The 21568-nt window shown below is 46.1% G+C and overlaps 1 protein-coding gene and 1 long non-coding RNA gene across 15 annotated transcripts in view; one reads left to right on the top strand and one right to left on the bottom strand.

Moving 5' to 3' along the window:
* Positions 1-21568, bottom strand: part of trio (trio Rho guanine nucleotide exchange factor) — an 810995-nt gene that overhangs the window by 753789 nt on the left and 35638 nt on the right. The gene's annotated exons all lie outside the window — the stretch shown is intronic.
* Positions 8532-21568, top strand: part of LOC128695455 (uncharacterized) — a 25241-nt gene continuing 12204 nt past the window's right edge. Inside the window, exon 1 of the long non-coding RNA XR_008407996.2 lies at positions 8532-8767. This is a non-coding gene — a long non-coding RNA (uncharacterized lncRNA). The remainder of the gene's footprint in view (positions 8768-21568) is intronic.

Below are 21568 nucleotides of genomic sequence, written 5' to 3' on the forward strand. Positions count from 1 at the left end.
GGATATGAGGATGAGGAACAAGATGGGAGCGAGTACTGTGCCTTGTGGAACAGAGCTTTTCACCGTAGCTGCCTCGGACTTTACTCTGTTGACGACTACTCTCTGTGTTCTGTAGGCGAAACATTTTAACAATAAAGCTACTCAACTGTTGCACATGTGTCTTAATTATAATCAGGTCTTACCAAAGATGTATAAAGTTGATGGGTAACCTTTGCATTTCTATTATTTATACCTCTTAATATGAGGCTAACAAGTCTATTAGTTGTATTGCGAACACTTTCTTTTCTTAGGATTGAAGCCTTACATTTGTCAACAATACTCGACTAACGTACAGTACCTAATTACTGCTAAGTAAACAGGAGCAGCAAATCTGAGGTGACTTGCTCATGTCTAGCCCATCACCTGACAACTGAACTCGTGTCCTTTTGGTTGCGAGCCGAAGGCCCTCCAGTAAACTAAAAAAAAAAAAACTGCATTGCAATCAAGAAACAGCAGCAACTGCAACCAGAGGGAAGCAACATGTTCATTTTTCCACTATAATCTACCTTGTCCATAATTACTATCACATTTGCTTTGTCTGGTAAGGTGAAGTCCAGGATCTTTCCTTAATACATGGTATAATTTAACAAATCTTTGAGGACAATTGTGTTGCAGAGGTCCGAGCTTTCTTCTGATTACAGATTATAGTGGAAAAATGAACATGTTATTAGAAGACTGGAGAACTTAACGTGTCCCTCAACAGCAGTGAGAAAAAAAATGACCTGCAGCTAAAATAATCGCTTACGGCAACAAAGGCCAAACCATTAGCAACAACAGCCACATAAAAAAAAGACGACAGCAGAAGGAAGAGGGAGAAGAGCTGAGAAGGCAGATGTGGTGTGCCTGAAGGTAGGTATATAAACACATGGACAACTCACCCACCTTCAGCTCTCCCATGACACGCCACCCACCATAACACTACACCAACACCCATAACAACTCTCCTCCACCCTCGCTAAAATAACCCTCGGCTAAATTTTGCAACCAGTAGGAGCGGTTAGTCCCCTCTGCCCTCACCAGTCTGGAACCCCCAACCCCTCCCTCCCTCCTGCAACTTTTCCCCAATCCTTCCTCGCTCTTTATCCTTACCCTACCCCCATTACCTCAACCCTCCCCACCAACCTCCCACAACCCCCGACCCCCACCCATAAGCCTCCCTACTCACTCCCGCAATCCCCAACCCTCCCTGACCACCATGCCACCTCAAGATGAAAATGATGCCAAGTGGCACTGTACACATTATCAAGCCACTCTCAGTGGTGCTACAGCCAGCCATGCGTGTCACACTCTTCATAACAATCCATATTATACGCAAGAGTGTAATAGTAGCAGCAGAGAGAAGAGGTAAGGCAGGGAGGGTCTTAGTGTTAACACAAAACACAAGGATAATGGTAGAACTGGAGAGGGACGGTCGGCGGTCGGGCGGACGGGTAACCGTACTTGTTTGGCGCACCACAGATTGACTCACACTGACGACCTCTCATGTTTCTCATTATTATTGGCTACATTAGTGGGGCGGCAGGGTGAGCCTTGGACATGAAGATATTAGTCAGTGAGGCTCTACCACTCTCCTCTCCTAGTATAAAGACACCAGTGTCTGGCACACCTCTCAGTAAGAATTCAGAGATGAACTTAGTAAAAACCGTTGAAGAGGAGACTTTCTGAGAATTTTTAACCACGGAAGGAAGGAGGGGGGGACTAATAATTTTAAATTTGCCCGAAATGCTTTGCATAACCAAGGGTTTTACCAAGCATCCTTACATAAGGCAGGCTCGAATACTGAGAAAGCCATTGTATGGCCAAACTTTTGCACAATTAAGACAGCCAAGTGTTGTACTTGTGTCTAATTTATCAACTTGTCAGCTATCTCAACCATTTATCTACGGGCTCTGTAGATAAATGGTTTGTTTATAAGCCAGGAAAGCTACAACATTCGACTAACTCCTGGGTAACTAATTATTGCTAGGTAAACAGGACCAGCATGCGTGACGAGACTTGCCTCTACGTTTCGCCCCTTCCGGGGTTGAACTCAGGTTCCTTTCACTGTAAAGTGAGCGCTCTACCACCAAGAACCCTCATTATAAATAAATACCTGACTTTTTCGGGTTATCCCTGGTAATTTACACTATGTATGATAATTGTACTTACGTGCACCTGTACCTAAATAAACTTATTAGCTACGCGGGTGCCTAGTCTAACACATACTGACGCAAGGGTGTTGAAGATGGAGGGAATCAATGCGATACCTATCTACAGAGAAAAATTACTCCCTGGGTTCGAATTGTCGCCATTCAGTCTAACTTCTGTGAGGTACAAATGACCGAAAATCAATAATGACGAATGCAACTCAGAGACCCTTATGAACAGAACTGGATTACAAAGTCTTCACAGTTCCACAACATGTTGTTGGGGGTCGTACTGCAGTTCCACAACAGTGTTCAGGGTCGTACTGCAGTTCCACAGTGTTGAGGGTCGTACTGCAGTTCCACAACAGTGTTGAGGGTCGTACTGCAAACAGCTCCGCAAGTGTTGTTGAGGTTCGTACTGCAGAAAGTTCCACAATTGTTGAGGGTCGTACTGAAGAGTTCCACAATTGTTGAGGGTCGTACTGCAGACAGTTCCGTAACATTGAGGGTCGTACTGCAGATAGTTCCGTAACATTGAGGGTCGTACTGCAGACAGTTCCGTAACATTGTTGAGGGTCGTACTGCAGACAGTTCTGAAATAGCGTTGAGGGTCGTACTGCAGACAGTTCCACAACATTGTTGAGGATCGTACTGCAGTTTCACAACAGTGCTGAGGGTCGTACTTGAGACAGTTCCACATTGTTGAGGGTCGTACTATAGACAGTTCCACAACAGTGTTGTTGAGGGTCGTACTGCAGACAGTTCCGCAATAGTGTTGAGGGTCGTACTGCAGACAGTTCCACAACAGTATTGTTGAGGGTCGTACTGCAGACAGTTCCGCAATAGTGTTGTTGAGGGTTGTACTGCAGACAGTTCCACAAGTGTTGTTGAGGGTCGTACTGCAGACAGTTCCACAACAGTGTTGTTGAGGGTCGTACTGCAGACAGTTCCACAAGTGTTGTTGAGGGTCGTACTGCAGTTCCACAACATTGTTGAGGGTCGTACTGCAGACAGTTCCACAACATTGTTGAGGGTCGTACTGCAGACAGTTCCACAACATTGTTGAGGATCGTACTGCAGACAGTTCCACAACATTGTTGAGGGTCGTACTGCAGACAGTTCCACAACATTGTTGAGGGTCGTACTGCAGTTCCACAATTGTTGAGGGGTCGTACTGCAGAGTTCCACAACATTGTTGAGGATCGTACTGCAGACAGTTCCGTAACATTGTTGAGGGTCGTACTGCAGATAGTTCCTCAATAGCGTTGAGGGTCGTACTGCAGAGTTCCACAACGGTGTTGAGGATCGTACTGCAGACAGTTCCGTAACATTGTTGAGGGTCGTACTGCAGATAGTTCCTCAATAGCGTTGAGGGTCGTACTGCAGAGTTCCACAACGGTGTTGAGGGTCGTACTGCAGACAGTTCCACAACAATTGTTGAGGATCGTACTGCAGTTCCACAACAGTGTTGAGGGTCGTACTTGACAGTTCCACATTGTTGAGGGTCGTACTGTAGACAGTTCCACAACAGTGTTGAGGGTCGTACTGCAGACAGTTCCGCAATAGTGTTGAGGGTCGTACTGCAGACAGTTCCACAACATTGAGGGTCGTACTGCAGAGTTCCACAACAGTGTTGTTGAGGGTCGTACTGCAGACAGTTCCACAACAGTATTGAGGGTCGTACTGCAGACATTTCCGCAACAGTATTGTTGAGCGTCGTACTGCAGACAGTCCCACAACATTGTCGAGGGTCGTACTGCAGACAGTCCCACAACATTGTCGAGGGTCGTACTGCAGACAGTTCCACAACAGTGTTACTGAGGGTCGTACTGCAGACAGTTCCACATTGAGGGTCATACTGCAGACAGTTCCACAACAGTGTTATTGAGGATCGTACTGCAGACAGTTCCACAACATTGTTGAGGATCGTACTGCAGACAGTTCCACAACAGTGTTGTTGAGGGGTCGTACTGCAGACAGTTCCACAACATTGTTGAGGATCGTACTGCAGACAGTTCCACAACAGTGTTGTTGAGGGGTCGTACTGCAGACAGTTCCACAACATTGTTGAGGATCGTACTGCAGACAGTTCCACAACAGTGTTGTTGAGGGGTCGTACTGCAGACAGTTCCACAACATTGTTGAGGATCGTACTGCAGACAGTTCCACAACAGTGTTGTTGAGGGGTCGTACTGCAGACAGTTCCACAACATTGTTGAGGATCGTACTGCAGACAGTTCCACAACAGTGTTGTTGAGGGGTCGTACTGCAGACAGTTCCACAACATTGTTGAGGATCGTACTGCAGACAGTTCCACAACATTGTTGAGGATCGTACTGCAGACAGTTCCACAACATTGTTGAGGATCGTACTGCAGACAGTTCCACAACATTGTTGAGGGGTCGTACTGCAGACAGTTCCACAACATTGTTGAGGATCGTACTGCAGACAGTTTCACAACATTGTTGAGGATCGTACTGCAGACAGTTTCACAACATTGTTGAGGATCGTACTGCAGACAGTTCCACAACATTGTTGAGGATCGTACTGCAGACAGTTCCACAACAGTGTTGTTGAGGGGTCGTACTGCAGACAGTTCCACAACAGTGTTGTTGAGGGGTCGTACTGCAGACAGTTCCACAACAGTGTTGAGGGTCGTACTGCAGACAGTTCCACAACAGTGTTGTTGAGGGGTCGTACTGCAGACAGTTCCACAACAGTGTTGTTGAGGGGTCGTACTGCAGACAGTTCCACAACATTGTTGAGGATCGTACTGCAGACAGTTCCACAACAGTGTTGAGGATCGTACTGCAGACAGTTCCACAACATTGTTGAGGATCGTACTGCAGACAGTTTCACAACAGTGTTGAGGATCGTACTGCAGACAGTTCCACAACATTGTTGAGGATCGTACTGCAGACAGTTTCACAACATTGTTGAGGGGTCGTACTGCAGACAGTTCCACAACATTGTTGAGGATCGTACTGCAGACAGTTCCACAACATTGTTGAGGATCGTACTGCAGACAGTTCCACAACATTGTTGAGGATCGTACTGCAGACAGTTTCACAACATTGTTGAGGATCGTACTGCAGACAGTTCCACAACATTGTTGAGGATCGTACTGCAGACAGTTCCACAACAGTGTTGAGGATCGTACTGCAGACAGTTTCACAACATTGTTGAGGATCGTACTGCAGACAGTTTCACAACATTGTTGAGGATCGTACTGCAGACAGTTCCACAACATTGTTGAGGATCGTACTGCAGACAGTTCCACAACAGTGTTGTTGAGGGGTCGTACTGCAGACAGTTCCACAACAGTGTTGTTGAGGGGTCGTACTGCAGACAGTTCCACAACAGTGTTGAGGGTCGTACTGCAGACAGTTCCACAACAGTGTTGTTGAGGGGTCGTACTGCAGACAGTTCCACAACAGTGTTGTTGAGGGGTCGTACTGCAGACAGTTCCACAACATTGTTGAGGATCGTACTGCAGACAGTTCCACAACAGTGTTGAGGATCGTACTGCAGACAGTTCCACAACATTGTTGAGGGTCGTACTGCAGACAGTTCCACAACATTGTTGAGGATCGTACTGCAGACAGTTTCACAACATTGTTGAGGATCGTACTGCAGACAGTTTCACAACATTGTTGAGGATCGTACTGCAGACAGTTTCACAACATTGTTGAGGATCGTACTGCAGACAGTTCCACAACATTGTTGAGGGTCGTACTGCAGACAGCTCCACAACATTGTTGAGGATCGTACTGCAGACAGTTCCACAACAGTGTATAGGGTCGTACTAGACAAGTTCCACAACAATGGTGTTGACGGTCGTACTGCAGACAGGAATGAAAAACAAAGACACGTGCAGCATAATAAGACTTTGGGACAACGTTTCACCCAAAAGAGAGCTTTTCGAGGCTTGTCTCTATAAAATCTTTACCTTCACAGTGGATGTTACTGCCCAACAATTTGGCCGACTTTTCCCCCACCAAACAATTTGAAGCAGCGGGCGACTGGAGAGTTTGCCACTGTTATCCAGAATTCAATAAGACCTCTGATAGGGTTCTCTACAAGACTCTAATATAAAGTTGCGGCACAAGGTACTGGAGTTCTCTCTAACAAAAATTAAGTTCATGGAGAAGTGGTGAACCCGCTTCAATTGCAAATATCAAGAAACCTTTGCCATCAACATGGCAACCATTCTTTAAGGTAGGTTATCACGAGATATTACCCATTAATGTTTTTTTTTTTTTTTTGCACATTTCTTGTGTATCGTAATACTGTTGGAAGTATTTCTGAAGTTTGAAAATAAAACTAAGTCTAAAAAATACTACCGAGTCAATTCTTGTTTTCTTTACAATATCAGTAACTAGTTTTAGAACAAGTAATTTAAGTTTGTGTTGATGATAATTAATTGTGAACTCTGAAGAATCTTCAAGAGTTCCAACAAACTTTTAGTTTCTAACTACATCAATTGCTAATCCAACAACACTATTTTCAGGATCACATGATCCATGATTACATGATTCAGGCCAATCAGATTCAATACTGATGACACCTTGGTATACACTCACTGCAATCAGCGGTTATAATAATTATTATAATAATATTCATGGGGAAGTGCTAAACTCATGAAGGTCATACATTAAATACGGAACGAGAGGTGATCAAGTTTGATTCATCGAAAGGAAGGTTAATTCTAATTCCTAGGATCAAAAGTTTTTCATCACCCACTGTATCGAAGAATACAATGTCAGCTATACCTGACTTTCTCAGTTGACTCCTAAAGTGGACTACTCTCAAATATTTTCTGCCAAGACAATGCCACCTTGGCTCCATCAACGTCCATTCACGCCGCTTGGTCCAACCTTGTTAGTCGCAGCCTGTTCGCAAAATCTGGAGGTTAGACTAAGAATAACGATGTCAGCAGTCCAATACTTGTGTAGTATGTATATGTCATGTACCATTATAGGCAAGTTCCCTGGCCAAGCCTTAGTCACGTGACCCCCGTTTATATCACGCACAGAGGGAGTGTCTGACAGACCTCTACATCACTCTCGGCCAGACCTCAGGGACAGGCAGACGTGGTAGACCTGGGCTTGCCACGAATATCAATACATCGCCTCCAATAATAGTTCATCAGTTGTATTCTTGATACCATCACTTCCTTAACACGAACCCTGATAACGACACACAGCACGAAGGCCCTACTTCTTTCTCTTATTATTCCTTTTAAACCCCTGTCAGGTTTGCCAAGTGGAAGAGAGAGTTATAGCCCCGAGGTTAATATTCTATGCCCATCTACCTGGTGATGACCCAAATGCAACTACAAGAAAGAACAAGACAAGACCCCTTGCACGAACTTAGCTTCACTTCTGATAAACATTCGATGGGGCCAGGTTTGTGTGGTACTTGCCTGGTCAACCAGGTTGTTGGGAAGGTGATCTTCCTGAACTAGGTTTAACAATTATAGTGGAATGAAAAAACTTTGGGACCTTACTTCGGCATGTTCCGCGAATTTTGAAAATAGTGATAAGGTAGGATGGGAGAAAGTTAAAAGAAGTGTTGAAAAAAATTCTAAATAACCTTACGGAAACTGGATATAGAGGAGAATGGAGAATGTCAAGTGGTGTTGGGAAACGTTAAAAGTTACTACGTGTGCTCTTTCAAATACCTTAAGAGCACTGAAAATGAAATGACTTTTAGATTCCACTTTCTCAGAAGAAAAGTTTCGTAAGCTAATAAATAGTATTAGTTGTATTCTATATGTAGGGGAGCAGCGGTGTGTCACCCTTGTGGGTTTAGCGCTTAGTTATGATTATAATATGTAGGTTATTTTAATTATAACTAAGCGCTAAACAATATATATAGGGTATGCCCGTGCATTATTATTATTCTCGTTTTGTTTTATTTTAGTACAATTTGTAAAATAGTAATCTTTTTCTTTTGGTGTTATCTACATATAGTTGGTAGGTTGTAATGAATGTAATTGTGTAGTGGAGTATGACCAATTACAAGTTTTCTATCATGCTTTTGTTTGCCTTTATTTTGCAAGTGTTTAAAATACTTGAACATGAGTACTCTTGGTACAAACAGATGAGTGTTTGTGGAAAAAATAGTTTGGCTTGGTATATTTTAGGAGTGATTGTGTTATAAGGGGTTGACAGATGTACTCGGGGGTGAGCCGCGCCTGCAGCCGACTCTCGTAAAATATAATACACAAAAGTAAGAAAAAAAAGCTAGTAGTGTTTACACTTTAATATTGACAGTTGCGCCTGTGTATAATACTACTACGTATAAATGGCTGGTGTAACCAAGCGTAAACAGATAATTCACAAATAAGCCTCCACAGTAAATTATGAGACCTGTGTAAAGTCATAGCTATCTCACTGTCATTAAACTTATTTGCTTCCGGGATGGTAGTTTACCGACTACATTTCCCAGTCTTCTTTTTGTATACCTCTCCTGCCAGCGCCATCTAGGCGTCTTCAGTTTGAGTCCTGCCTGTTTCTGCCTACTTACTCTTCTTTCTTTCATTCTTTCCACGAGAGAGCGTTAACCCTCACTTCTCTCTTAGAGTTCGTCCATGTCACGTAAGTACCTTCCTTAGTTCAGTGCTTCCGGTTTCCAGCCATTTTTGTTTTTGGTTGTGGTTAAGCTTTGTGTTATTGGTGCTTTCAGGTATTTCTGTTTTACTGTAGGTTGTCTTCTGATTTTAAGTCATTTCTCAGTTTAACCGGGGTTAACCTTGATTGACGTAATTATTTGTTAAACATACATGTTAAAGATGAAACCTTTACTATATTCCTTTCTTATCCCAGTCACAAGTCTGATCTCCCAAATATGCGGGTGTTGTCTTGCCCAGTTGTGACTCAGGCGGAGCGGGATTAACTACTCTGTACAGAGGCAACCATCACTTAAGTTGCCTATCCTTCCGACAAGCCTATCCTAGATCACAAATGCACGAGGATCACTTCCCGTCACACTCACATGCTGGTTTCACCGAAAGCAGCAGCATTACCATTGAACAAGTCAACTTGTCCTGCCCTCAACCCATTATCAGTTGGAAGCAGTATTCCCGCCTCTACTACCCAGCCACCTTCAACAACTGCTAACCAGTTACCACTATACTCACAACCTCTCCCCTCTCGCTCTGCTACATCGTCCACCTCTCATCTATTTTTCTTCCAACAATTCCGTCTTGCGTAGTGTTTACTCTTAGACTTCCCTATTGCATCTGATTTCATTTTGTCATTATTATTCATACTTTTTATTTATATATCTTTTGTAATAGTATGTTAATTCATGATTTACATTTACCAAGTAAATTATGATTTATATTTACCTGTAATGCATTCTTAGTTTCCATGTTGTACACAGGGAGGTGAACATCCTTCCCTGACAGCGGTACTTTTGCAAGACTCAGCCGGGGTACAATGTCTCTCACTCATCTAGTATTAACGCAACACCACACAACTGTTACATTCACGAGTATGCGCTAAGCTCCTTGGGGCCCTACAATATCTGTAAAATAGGTGACATCAGGTTTGATACGAGAAAGGAAATGGTAGCTCAGTTCCTTAGAGCAAGAGCTTTTGCTGGGGGAGAGAGTGAGAGAAAGAGCAAGCATCAATCTTCATACTGATCATACATAACCAGTGCAGTGATGTACACAATAATGTCCCTGGCGGGAGGTGGGTGGGTAGTGTAGAGCGTGACGCCTAAATGACTGATCAAGGTGCGGCCGTGGTAAAAATACTTGAGGGGCCAGACGCCCCTACAATAGTGCCAAGAAGATGGCATCAGCCAGAGGGTCGGTGAGGCCAGGCTGCACCTGCTGCTATCTGTTGCTACACCAGCCAGCACCAACCTCCGCTGCCCACTACATCCCCTCTTGACATATGACCGCTTCAGGGAACTTTTACAACCTCGCAGCCCGGCCTCTGGTCACATTTTTGTTGATTATCTCTTCAACCAGGTTGCTGCTTTTACCGAACAGGTGGCCCATATCCATGACAGCCTGGTTGATCTGGCACTTAGAGGTGGGAGACTCCTACATTAGATCCTGATATTCTTCATTTTTCTGTATTAGTTTTGATTTGGCATAAATAATTCAAGAAAGATAAAGTAAAATATAAATAGTATAGAGTCGTGCCTCACACCGAGACTGAAACATACAATACTGTTCGTGTGTTATACCTGTACTGTTACCTGGAGGTTATTCCGGGGATCAACGCCCCCGCGGCCCGGTCCATGACCAGGACTCCCGATGGATCAGGGCCTGATCAACTAGGCTGTTACTGCTGGCCGCACGCAGTCCAACGTACGAGCCACAGCCCGGCTGATCCGGCACTGACTTTAGGTATCTGTCCAGCTCTCTCTTGAAGGCAGCCAGGGGTTTATTGGCAATTCCCCTAATGCTTGATGGGAGGCTGTTGAACAGTTTTGGGCCCCGGACACTTATGGTGTTTTCTCTTAGTGTACCTTAGTGAGTCTATTTGTGCCAATGACCCATGTTTAGTAAACTTATGCACTCAGCTTCATTTATTTCTTGTTTGAAGACTTACAACGTTCCATTGTTACATATAAATAAGAGTCCCTGGTGGAAACTTTTCAATAACAATTACAGAACGCAGCATACATCTCTTACACAATGAGCCATGTTAAAGAGCAGCAGATGTGTAAAGTCGTAAAACTTTCAGGTCTTGTGAAAGTGTTATTAATGAAGCCCAGGTACTAGAGCGCCGTGCCTCCACCCTCCCCACCGTCAAACATACACATATTACTATTATCTGTATGATAATTATATTTATGGGGAAACGCCATACCTGTACAGGGGATATAGTACGTGGAGAATTGGAAACAAGATTTAATCTGATGGAGCGGCTGAATTCCATGTATCAAGAACCCTTCATCAGCATCAGGATACCTAGCTCTATCAAGGCTTATTGTATTTCAATATGAATACTAGCTGGTACGAGTCTATAATGCTACAAAAATAATACATCAATAACACAGAATAAGACATCTTATCAACGTGTTTATCACTTGTACTGGAGTACACTTGGGTGCTACGGGGGTCAACGTCCCCGAGGCCCGGTCAATGACCTGGTCTCGCGGTGAATCAGAGCCTGATCAGCGAGGCTGTTACTGCTGGCTGCATGCTAACCGAAGTACGAACCACATTCCAGCTGGTCAGGTACTGACTGTAGGTGCTTGTCCAGCTCCCTCTTGAAGACAAATTTGATTATATTCAAAGAAGAGCGCTAACTCTAGCTCTATACAGAGCCTGGAGAATGGGAGACAATCAAGTCTGATCTGTGGGAGGGTAGCTCAAATTCCTTGGATTGAGAACATTTCACCAGAAGACATCCTCCTTGAAGAGATTACTAACAATAATGCTATTTTAAATCATATTAAAAGGAGTCGATTTTGTGAGGTTTAATGTTATAATTCTGGCAGCGATTACAATTTTGTATTAAATGGTTGATGAATGAATTATCACTTTTATTATAGGTAAGAACAACAGCCTGACTGATCAAACATCAGCTTGGGGACTAGCCAGAGACCTGGCTGCTGAGATAGTGAAACTCTGCAGCCACAGTAAAGACAAAGTTGCTTAATCATTAACGGTGAGGCCGTGTACACAATGTCACGCACAGCAGCCACTCTCCACAGCAACTCCAGACGAAGAATAACTCAATACCCTGGCTACATTTCAAAACTTATAAACTGCAGATAAGGCTCTTGACGTTTCGGTTCGCTCTGGACTACGAGTTGATAATGGTTCAGAACTGACCGAAACAATATTTAATAATGGTTCATCTCCATTTTTTTAGTTTTTTACGAACTCCACGGAGATCTCTTGAAATAGAGAGCGACCCTTGGTGAAAAGAAGCTGGTAGCGCCAAACTGACGACTATACCACTAGGAGTAGCAAGATAAAAGTTCAACACAGGTGGTTTTGAAAGGATGTGCTTGCCAAGGACACACTGTACTATTTCTAGCCTGTTGGTCGCTGGCTGCAGGCAGCAACAGCAAATCTGATCAAGTGGTCTGGTTTAGTGCTTAGTTTTGATAACAATGAGGTGGTAAAGAAGGAAGCCTGGCCACAGGTATGTCCTCCATACAAGATAAACAAGCTTACCTAGGGTAAAGTAAGAGTTTAAAGAAACAGACGTAGAAACATAATATAAAGCCAATATAAAGCAGATGTGTTGATACTACAAGTGATCACAGAACCAACACAATAAGTGATAAAGCACTACAACTCTTGCAGTCATCGGGAGAACAAGAAACCTTTAAGTAAACTGCACGGATTGTCAAAGGGACTGTGCCGGGCTACTGCTGCTGATGCTTTTGTTGTTGTTGTTGTTGCTGCTGCTGCTGCTGCTGCTTCCCCACCAAAAGACCGGACGCTAACAATCAAGATTTACTCAGCTCCAGCAGACAGACGGCTGTGATACCTACCCTCTGCTTCCTACCACCCACTCATACTTGAACACGTCGTCTAGCCGCAACAATCATCACTACCTGACAAATTTCTCATCCTGTAATTTATTTGAATAGATACAACACATCACCCACAAATATAATCAAATAATCCGACAAACAACATCTATAATTTTATATTCACACACAAAGAACTATCTTCTTAACAAGATACCGGAAATCTTCAGAGTATACAGATTTTATATAATTAGATTCATTAACTACTAAGAGATAAACTAATCTACAAGTTACCGCTGACATGATGAGCTGTGGGTACAAACTACCCCTCACAAGATAAACTGCGGCTACACAATAAACTTGCGGAGGTTGGAGACAATTTAAAGGATATCATAAATAAACTATGATTTTTAATATTACTATTTACATAATTATGAATGTGGCGTGCGTTATTTCACTTTTATTTAGCGCTCATCACAGGCAACCACATATCCTGCATTCCATCACTAATCAGCTGAGCCCCGGTAGCTTGTTGACAGTGAGGGTGTAGAGGGCCCCCACCCGCTTTGAAGAATAATTACCCCTTATAGTTAGGGTGTAAAGGGCCCCCACCCGCTTTGAAGAATTACCCCTTATAGTGAGGGTGTAGAGGGCCCCCACCCGCTCTGAAGAATAATTACTCCTTATAGTGAGGCTGTAGAGGGCCCCCACCCGCTCTGAAGAATAATTACTCCTTATAGTGAGGGTGTAGAGGGCCCCCACCCGCTTTGAAGAATAATTACTCCTTATAAATATCAACCAGAGTGAGGGGGCAGCCTCCAAGCTGGTTTATCTAGTAACTAAAATTTCCCTTGAAGTTCAGTTCCTCGTTTGCTTTCAGCTGATTAATACATACCAGTGTTATCCTCAGAATGGTTTATGGGCTGTAACCTGTGTATTCTTCTTGCTCGTTTATTAAATTGGTTATATCTACTAAGGTCTTATGAACATGCTGTAAACATTATTGGTGGTGGAAATACCTGCGCACTTGAGAAACCTCTTGGAATGATTTTGCCCTTAATATTATCCCACTTTTATTGACCGATCATTTGCTGGTATATCTTCACGGCCAGGTACCATAGGCCATTGAACAGTACCTCTGTTCGTGATAACGAAGTATGTTAATAATTCAAGACAAGTATTAACCACGGGAGAAAAAAGCTGAGCGACTTCCATATGCTACAGGAGTTAAAAAAGAGACAGGAATATTCAATAAGGTGGTGAGACTAGCTTGTAAATTAGCGTGGAGGGTAAGGTACTCATCTATGTGGTTTCAGGGGTCGAGTCATAGCTCCTGGCCCCGCCTCTTCGCTAGTCGCTACTAGGTTCACACACTCCGTTCCAAAAGCCTTACGCGCGCGTGCGGTGAGAGAGAGAGAGAGAGAGAGAGAGAGAGAGAGAGAGAGAGAGAGAGAGAGAGAGAGAGAGAGAGAGAGAGAGAGAGAGAGAGAGAGAGAGGGAGTCTTGTTGGCGCTCTTCCCAACAGAAGAATATTCTGTTGCCTGCGCCAACAAATGCGCGCGCGAGCACAAGGATACACCATCACGCTTATTATTGACATTGGGATTCAGGCCACAATCTTGTGGAACCCCAGTCATATTTATCTCCAAAATCTTGACAAATATCACAGGATACTTGCGACATGCCTCTGTTCTGTTTTCAGAGTTCTACTCTGGAAGCCCGTCCTGAGACCAATACTTCACTGCTGCTTACCCAAGTCATGATGGTGACCCTCATCTCTATGAAGGAATGACCAAGGGTGTGGAGCCTACCATAAAAACCTAGATGATCATGCACTTGTTGCTACGAGGTTCCGGGTAGAGTACTGCAGTATTAATAAAGAAGTGGAATGAGTGAACAAAGGGATATTAAAGGCTGAAACAATTCACGATTTCCAAAGCAAATACGAGAGATGACATCAACCAACAGAAAACTGTGAGGGGCCAGGAAGTGAGGCTTAACCCCTGTAGCCTCAGGCAGGTTAACACACTGGCTCTGCAGACCACCACCCACACCACACGTACTCTCACGCCACCACTGGTGAGTCATCGCTCCTAACATACACAAGGTCAAGGCAAAGAAATTCACAACAAGCAAATTACTTTACTATAAAGGTCATACGCTCTCGTGCACTTGATCTAGGGGTGAACAGCACACCTAACAGTGCATACTAAATATACGTTATAAACCACACCACAATGGTGACGACCCAACCGTATAAACGACCTTGCTCTTGCTCTCTCACCCTCCCTCTCATTATTTAGTGGACTCGGGACTAGGAGCCAAGTCTCGACCCCCTCAAAGACAACTCGGTGAACACACACCTGAACCGTTGGGAAGTTAGGAAGTATTTCCTTAGTCTCAAGGTGAAAGAAAATTGGAGCTGGGTCTATCTACCTGGAGTTAAGTGAACTTCAATAGGCAGCTTCAAGAGTAGGTATGATAAGGCTCAAGAGGCCAGAAGCAAGTAATTCCGACCAAAACAGTGAAAGATGTTAGACCAGGAGCTGAGACTACTGTAAACACAACTGACGAGTACACATTGAGATTGTACAAAGACAAAAAGCGGGTAGCTACTACCTACACAGACAGAGAACATTGCCCACACACGACCATACACCCACCAGAACACTGCCCACACACGACCATACAGCCACCAGAACACTGCCCACACACGACCATACACCCACCAGAACACTGCCCACACACGACCATACACCCACCAGAACACTGCCCACACACGACCATACACCCACCAGAACACTGCCCACACACGAATATACACCCACCAGAACACTGCCAACACACGACCATACACCCACCAGAACACTGCCCACACACGACCATACACCCACCAGAACACTGCCCACACACGACCATATGCCCACCAGAACACTGCCCACACACGAGCATACGCCCACCAGAACACTGCCCACACACGACCATACACCCATCAGAACACTGCCCACACACGAATATACACCCACCAGAACACTGCCCACACACGACCATACACCCACCAGAACACTGCCCACACACGACCATACACCCACCAGAACACTGCCCACACACGACCATACAGCCACCAGAACACTGCCCACACACGACCATACACCCACCAGAACACTGCCCACACACGACCATACACCCACCAGAACACTGCCCACACACGACCATACACCCACCAGAACACTGCCCACACACGAATATACACCCACCAGAACACTGCCCACACACGACCATACACCCACCAGAACACTGCCCACACACGACCATACACCCACCAGAACACTGCCCACACACGACCATATGCCCACCAGAACACTGCCCACACACGAGCATACGCCCACCAGAACACTGCCCACACACGACCATACACCCATCAGAACACTGCCCACACACGACCATACACCCACCAGAACACTGCCCACACACGACCATACACCCACGAGAACACTGCCCACACACGACCATACACCCACCAGAACACTGCCCACACACGACCATACGCCCACCAGAACACTGCCCACACACGACCATACGCCCACCAGAACACTGCCCACACACGACCATACACCCATCAGAACACTGCCCACACACGACCATACACCCACCAGAACACTGCCCACACACGACCATACACCCACCAGAACACTGCCCACACACGACCATACACCCACCAGAACACTGCCCACACACGACCATACACCCACCAGTACACTGCCCACACACGACCATACACCCACCAGAACACTGCCGACACACGACCATACACCCACCAGTACACTGCCCACACACGACCATACACCCACCAGAACACTGCCCACACACGACCATACACCCACCAGAACATTGCCCACACACGACCATACACCCACCAGAACACTGCCCACACACGACCATACACCCACCAGAACACTGCCGACACACGACCATACACCCACCAGAACACTGCCCACACACGACCATACTCCCACCAGAACACTGCCCACACACGACCATACTCCCACCAGAACACTGCCCACACACGACCATACGCCCACCAGAACACTGCCCACACACGACCATACGCCCACCAGAACACTGCCCACACACGACCATACACCCACCAGAACACTGCCCACACACGACCATACGCCCACCAGAACACTGCCCACACACGACCATACACCCACCAGAACACTGCCCACACACGACCATACACCCACCAGAACACTGCCCACACACGACCATACGCCCACCAGAACACTGCCCACACACGACCATACACCCACCAGAACACTGCCCACACACGACCATACACCCACCAGAACACTGCCCACACACGACCATACACCCACCAGAACACTGCCCACACACGACCATACACCCACCAGAACACTGCCCACACACGACCATACACCCACCAGAACACTGCCCACACACGACCATACTCCCACCAGAACACTGCCCACACACGACCATACACCCACCAGAACACTGCCGACACACGACCATACGCCCACCAGAACACTGCCCACACACGACCATACACCCACCAGAACACTGCCGACACACGACCATACACCCACCAGAACACTGCCCATACACGACCATACACCCACCAGAACACTGCCCACACACGACCATACACCCACCAGAACACTGCCCACACACGACCATACACCCACCAGAACACTGCCCACACACGACCATACACCCACCAGAACACTGCCCACACACGACCATACACCCACCAGAACACTACCCACACACGACCATACGCCCACCAGAACACTGCCCACACACGACCATACACCCACCAGAACACTGCCCACACACGACCATACACCCACCAGAACACTGCCCACACACGACCATACACCCACCAGAACACTGCCCACACACGACCATACACCCACCAGAACACTGCCCACACACGACCATACACCCACCAGAACACTGCCCACACACGACCATACACCCACCAGAACACTGCCCACACACGACCATACACCCACCAGAACACTGCCCACACACTACCATACACCCACCAGTACACTGCCCACACACTACCATACACCCACCAGAACACTGCCCACACACGACCATACACCCACCAGAACACTGCCCACACACGACCATACACCCACCAGAACACTGCCCACACACGACCATACACCCACCAAAACACTGCCGACACACGACCATACACCCACCAGAACACTGCCGACACACGACCATACACCCACCAGAACACTGCCCACACACGACCATACACCCACCAGAACACTGCCGACACACGACCATACACCCACCAGAACACTGCCCACACACGACCATACACCCACCAGTACACTGCCCACACACGACCATACACCCACCAGAACACTGCCCACACACGACCATACACCCACCAGAACACTGCCCACACACGACCATACACCCACCAGAACACTGCCGACACACGACCATACACCCACCAGAACACTGCCCACACACGACCATACACCCACCAGAACACTGCCCACACACGACCATACACCCACCAGTACACTGCCCACACACGACCATACACCCACCAGAACACTGCCCACACACGACCATACACCCACCAGAACACTGCCCACACACGACCATACACCCACCAGAACACTGCCCACACACGACCATACACCCACCAGAACACTGCCCATACACGACCATACACCCACCAGTACACTGCCCACACACGACCATACACCCACCAGAACACTGCCCACACACGACCATACTCCCACCAGAACACTGCCCACACACCCACCAGAACACTGCCGACACACGACCATACACCCACCAGAACACTGCCCACACACGACCATACACCCACCAGAACACTGCCGACACACGACCATACACCCACCAGAACACTGCCCACACACTACCATACACCCACCAGAACACTGCCGACACACGACCATACACCCACCAGAACACTGCCCACACATGACCATACACCCACCAGAACACTGCCCACACACGACCATACACCCACCAGAACACTGCCCACACACGACCATACACCCACCAGAACACTGCCCACACACGACCATACACCCACCAGAACACTGCCCACACACGACCATACACCCACCAGAACACTGCCCACACACGACCATACACCCACCAGAACACTGCCCACACACGACCATACACCCACCAGTACCTTATCTCACTATCTTCACAGCAACCCGCTAGTATTTGTTTACTCCAGCCAGCACCGACGCTCAAATGTTTCATGCAAATATACCAAGATATTGAAGTGTTTGCAAATGTTTACCTGCAGAAAGAAGTACGAGATTATGGAAATGGAGGGATGAGGGGAAGAGGGGGAAAAGGAAACCAAAAAAAAAAAAAAAAAAAGTGTGTACATGTGAGAGTACTGTAGCCTGTGTTGAGCGTATCCGTATTTAATATGTATGATCAGTGATTTTTCGAAAAAACAAAGTTTCTCTTTACATGCCTTTAGAACCCTTGAAAACAGTCTCCAAGGCCTCGTTGTTACCTGTAGTTACTAGAACTACAAATATAGAACTAATATATCATAAGTCACTAATCTTCCATAATCTTCCGTTATTTATAGTCACCCTGTCCTGCATGATTACTGGGATTTCATCTGTATCTTCTTGGGTAAAGAAAAATGTTAAAATAGCAAACATTTCTTCATTATCAGTAAGCTGGTGTGAGCTTCACCCAAAGGCCTTATTTTTTTTCCACAATATTATTCTTGTATACCATAAAAAAAGTCCTAGGCTTTTGTTTTTCCTTCTTTTACGTCTCTATCAAGTTTAGTGTACTGGTGTGTTAGATGACACTCTCCTGTTTTAATATTCCTGTAAATGCCTTGCTTGTCTTTTAACCCAGGAGATAATTTAGGTTTATCCATCTGCGATCAGTACCTGGTTTGCGTACGGTCAGCAGTAACAGCATGGCTGATCAGGTCCTGATCCACCGCGAGGCCTGGTCATGGACTGGGCCACGGGGACGTTGGCACACGGAACATCCTCCAAGTACACTCCAGGTAATCTGGGTTATGTTACTTGGACAGACTATTCAAAAATCCCTATTAAGGTAATAATAGTTTACTGTGACAAGACACACATAATCCGCAGTACAAACATCCGGAACTTTAACTGTTATCGTTAAGGTATTTCCATTAGAGGGCTCGTGTGCAGCCCCTCATCAGCTGGGTTATGGTGCATATGTTGGACTGCTGGCGGCGGGCACTAACAGCTTCATCAATCAGGCCAGCAACCAGGCTTGGTCTGGAACCGGGCCGCGGGAGAGCACTTGACTTGTACTCGTTGGAACGCAGGAGGGAGAGATATATCATAATCTACACTTGGAAAATCTTGGAAGGAATGGTCCCAAATCTGCACACAGAAATCACTCCCTACGAAAGTAAAAGACTGGGCAGGCGATGCAAAATGACCCCAGTAAAAAGTAGGGGCGCCATTGGTACACTAAGGGAAAACACCATAAGTGTCAGGGGCCCAAAACTGTTCAACAGCCTCCCATCAAGCATTAGGGGAATTGCCAATAAACCCCTGGCTGCCTTCAAGAGAGAGCTGGACAGATACCTAAAGTCAGTGCCGGATCAGCCGGGCTGTGGCTCGTACGTTGGACTGCGTGCGGCCAGCAGTAACAGCCTAGTTGATCAGGCCCTGATCCATCGGGAGGCCTGGTCGTGGACCGGGCCGCGGGGGAGACTCCAGGTAAACTGTTGCATATGTCTTGCTTATCAACTTATACTTTACCTTTGATATACCTTTGAAGAATTTCGAGAGTATATCTACTCTGAGCCCGGCCATGGGCCAGGCTCGTCTGGTGCTTGCCTGGTCAACCAGGCTGTTGCTGCTGTCAATATTGTATACCATTATAATGAAATTTTCATAAGATAAAAACGGAGTAATTTATGACAGATTTTGCAAGTACTTCCCTGACACGAACATGTTTGTGTACAGCAGTTGTAGCCTGGTAGACCAGGCAAGCCTGGACCAGTGCCGGACTGGCAGAGTTGGCAAAACTCTCCAAACCCATCAAAGGTATATGAAAGTGAGGGGAAGGAGAGCACTTCGCCGTCCACAAATATGTTACAGGTGGTGATCTGGGGAAAGACAAAAGGCTCAGTGTCTGGTGACGGAGGGCGGCTAGCAGGGTGAGTGGTGCTGGTCTGCTCCTGGCATCCTGTATAATCCTACGGGTTTAGTGCTCCCCCTTGATGATGATAATAATAATAATACTCCTGGCATTGCTTAAACAGTGCTATGTTAGGTAAAAGGACATAAGTGCAACTAATGCGACATTTTATTGTAGCAACGTTTCGCTCTCCACGAGCTATGTCAAGCCGTTTGTAACGGCTTCACAAAGTTCCTAACAAACTGTCAGTAATTCTACCAACATTACAATGCTAAGATAATTATGGACCACCTATTAAATCAGTCCAGAGAAACACCCAGTACACATAAAATGCTCATTATCTTGGAACACAAAAGTGGTGTATAAACATATCAAGTTATACGGTGAGTTTTTTTAAGGAGTGGACCGGTAAGCAATTCAAAGACCTAGGTCAAATTCCCGAAACCACCATTGTGTGGGTCATCATATGACTAAGATACCTCAGGAGAAAGTTTCCCAGTTCTCGTAAACAATGTCACCACAAAATGAGTTACTGGTGTCGCGCGCGCACGTTACATGGTCGTTGGTGTCAACTTGGCCTTTGGTACTGTTGATAGTTTGGCCACAACCAAAGAAGTATTTCACTGTGAGTGAAGATAAACGAAGGCAGCGAGTGTGGCCAGGTGAGAGGATGTGATGGTTGATGTCATGATTCGCCCCACGGAAATGCTACTCCCACCACACATCTGCCCACCACCAGTCTAAACCTT

The sequence above is a fragment of the Cherax quadricarinatus genome, chromosome 50, assembly GCF_038502225.1.
Source record: "Cherax quadricarinatus isolate ZL_2023a chromosome 50, ASM3850222v1, whole genome shotgun sequence".
NCBI classification, from domain to species: domain Eukaryota; kingdom Metazoa; phylum Arthropoda; class Malacostraca; order Decapoda; family Parastacidae; genus Cherax; species Cherax quadricarinatus.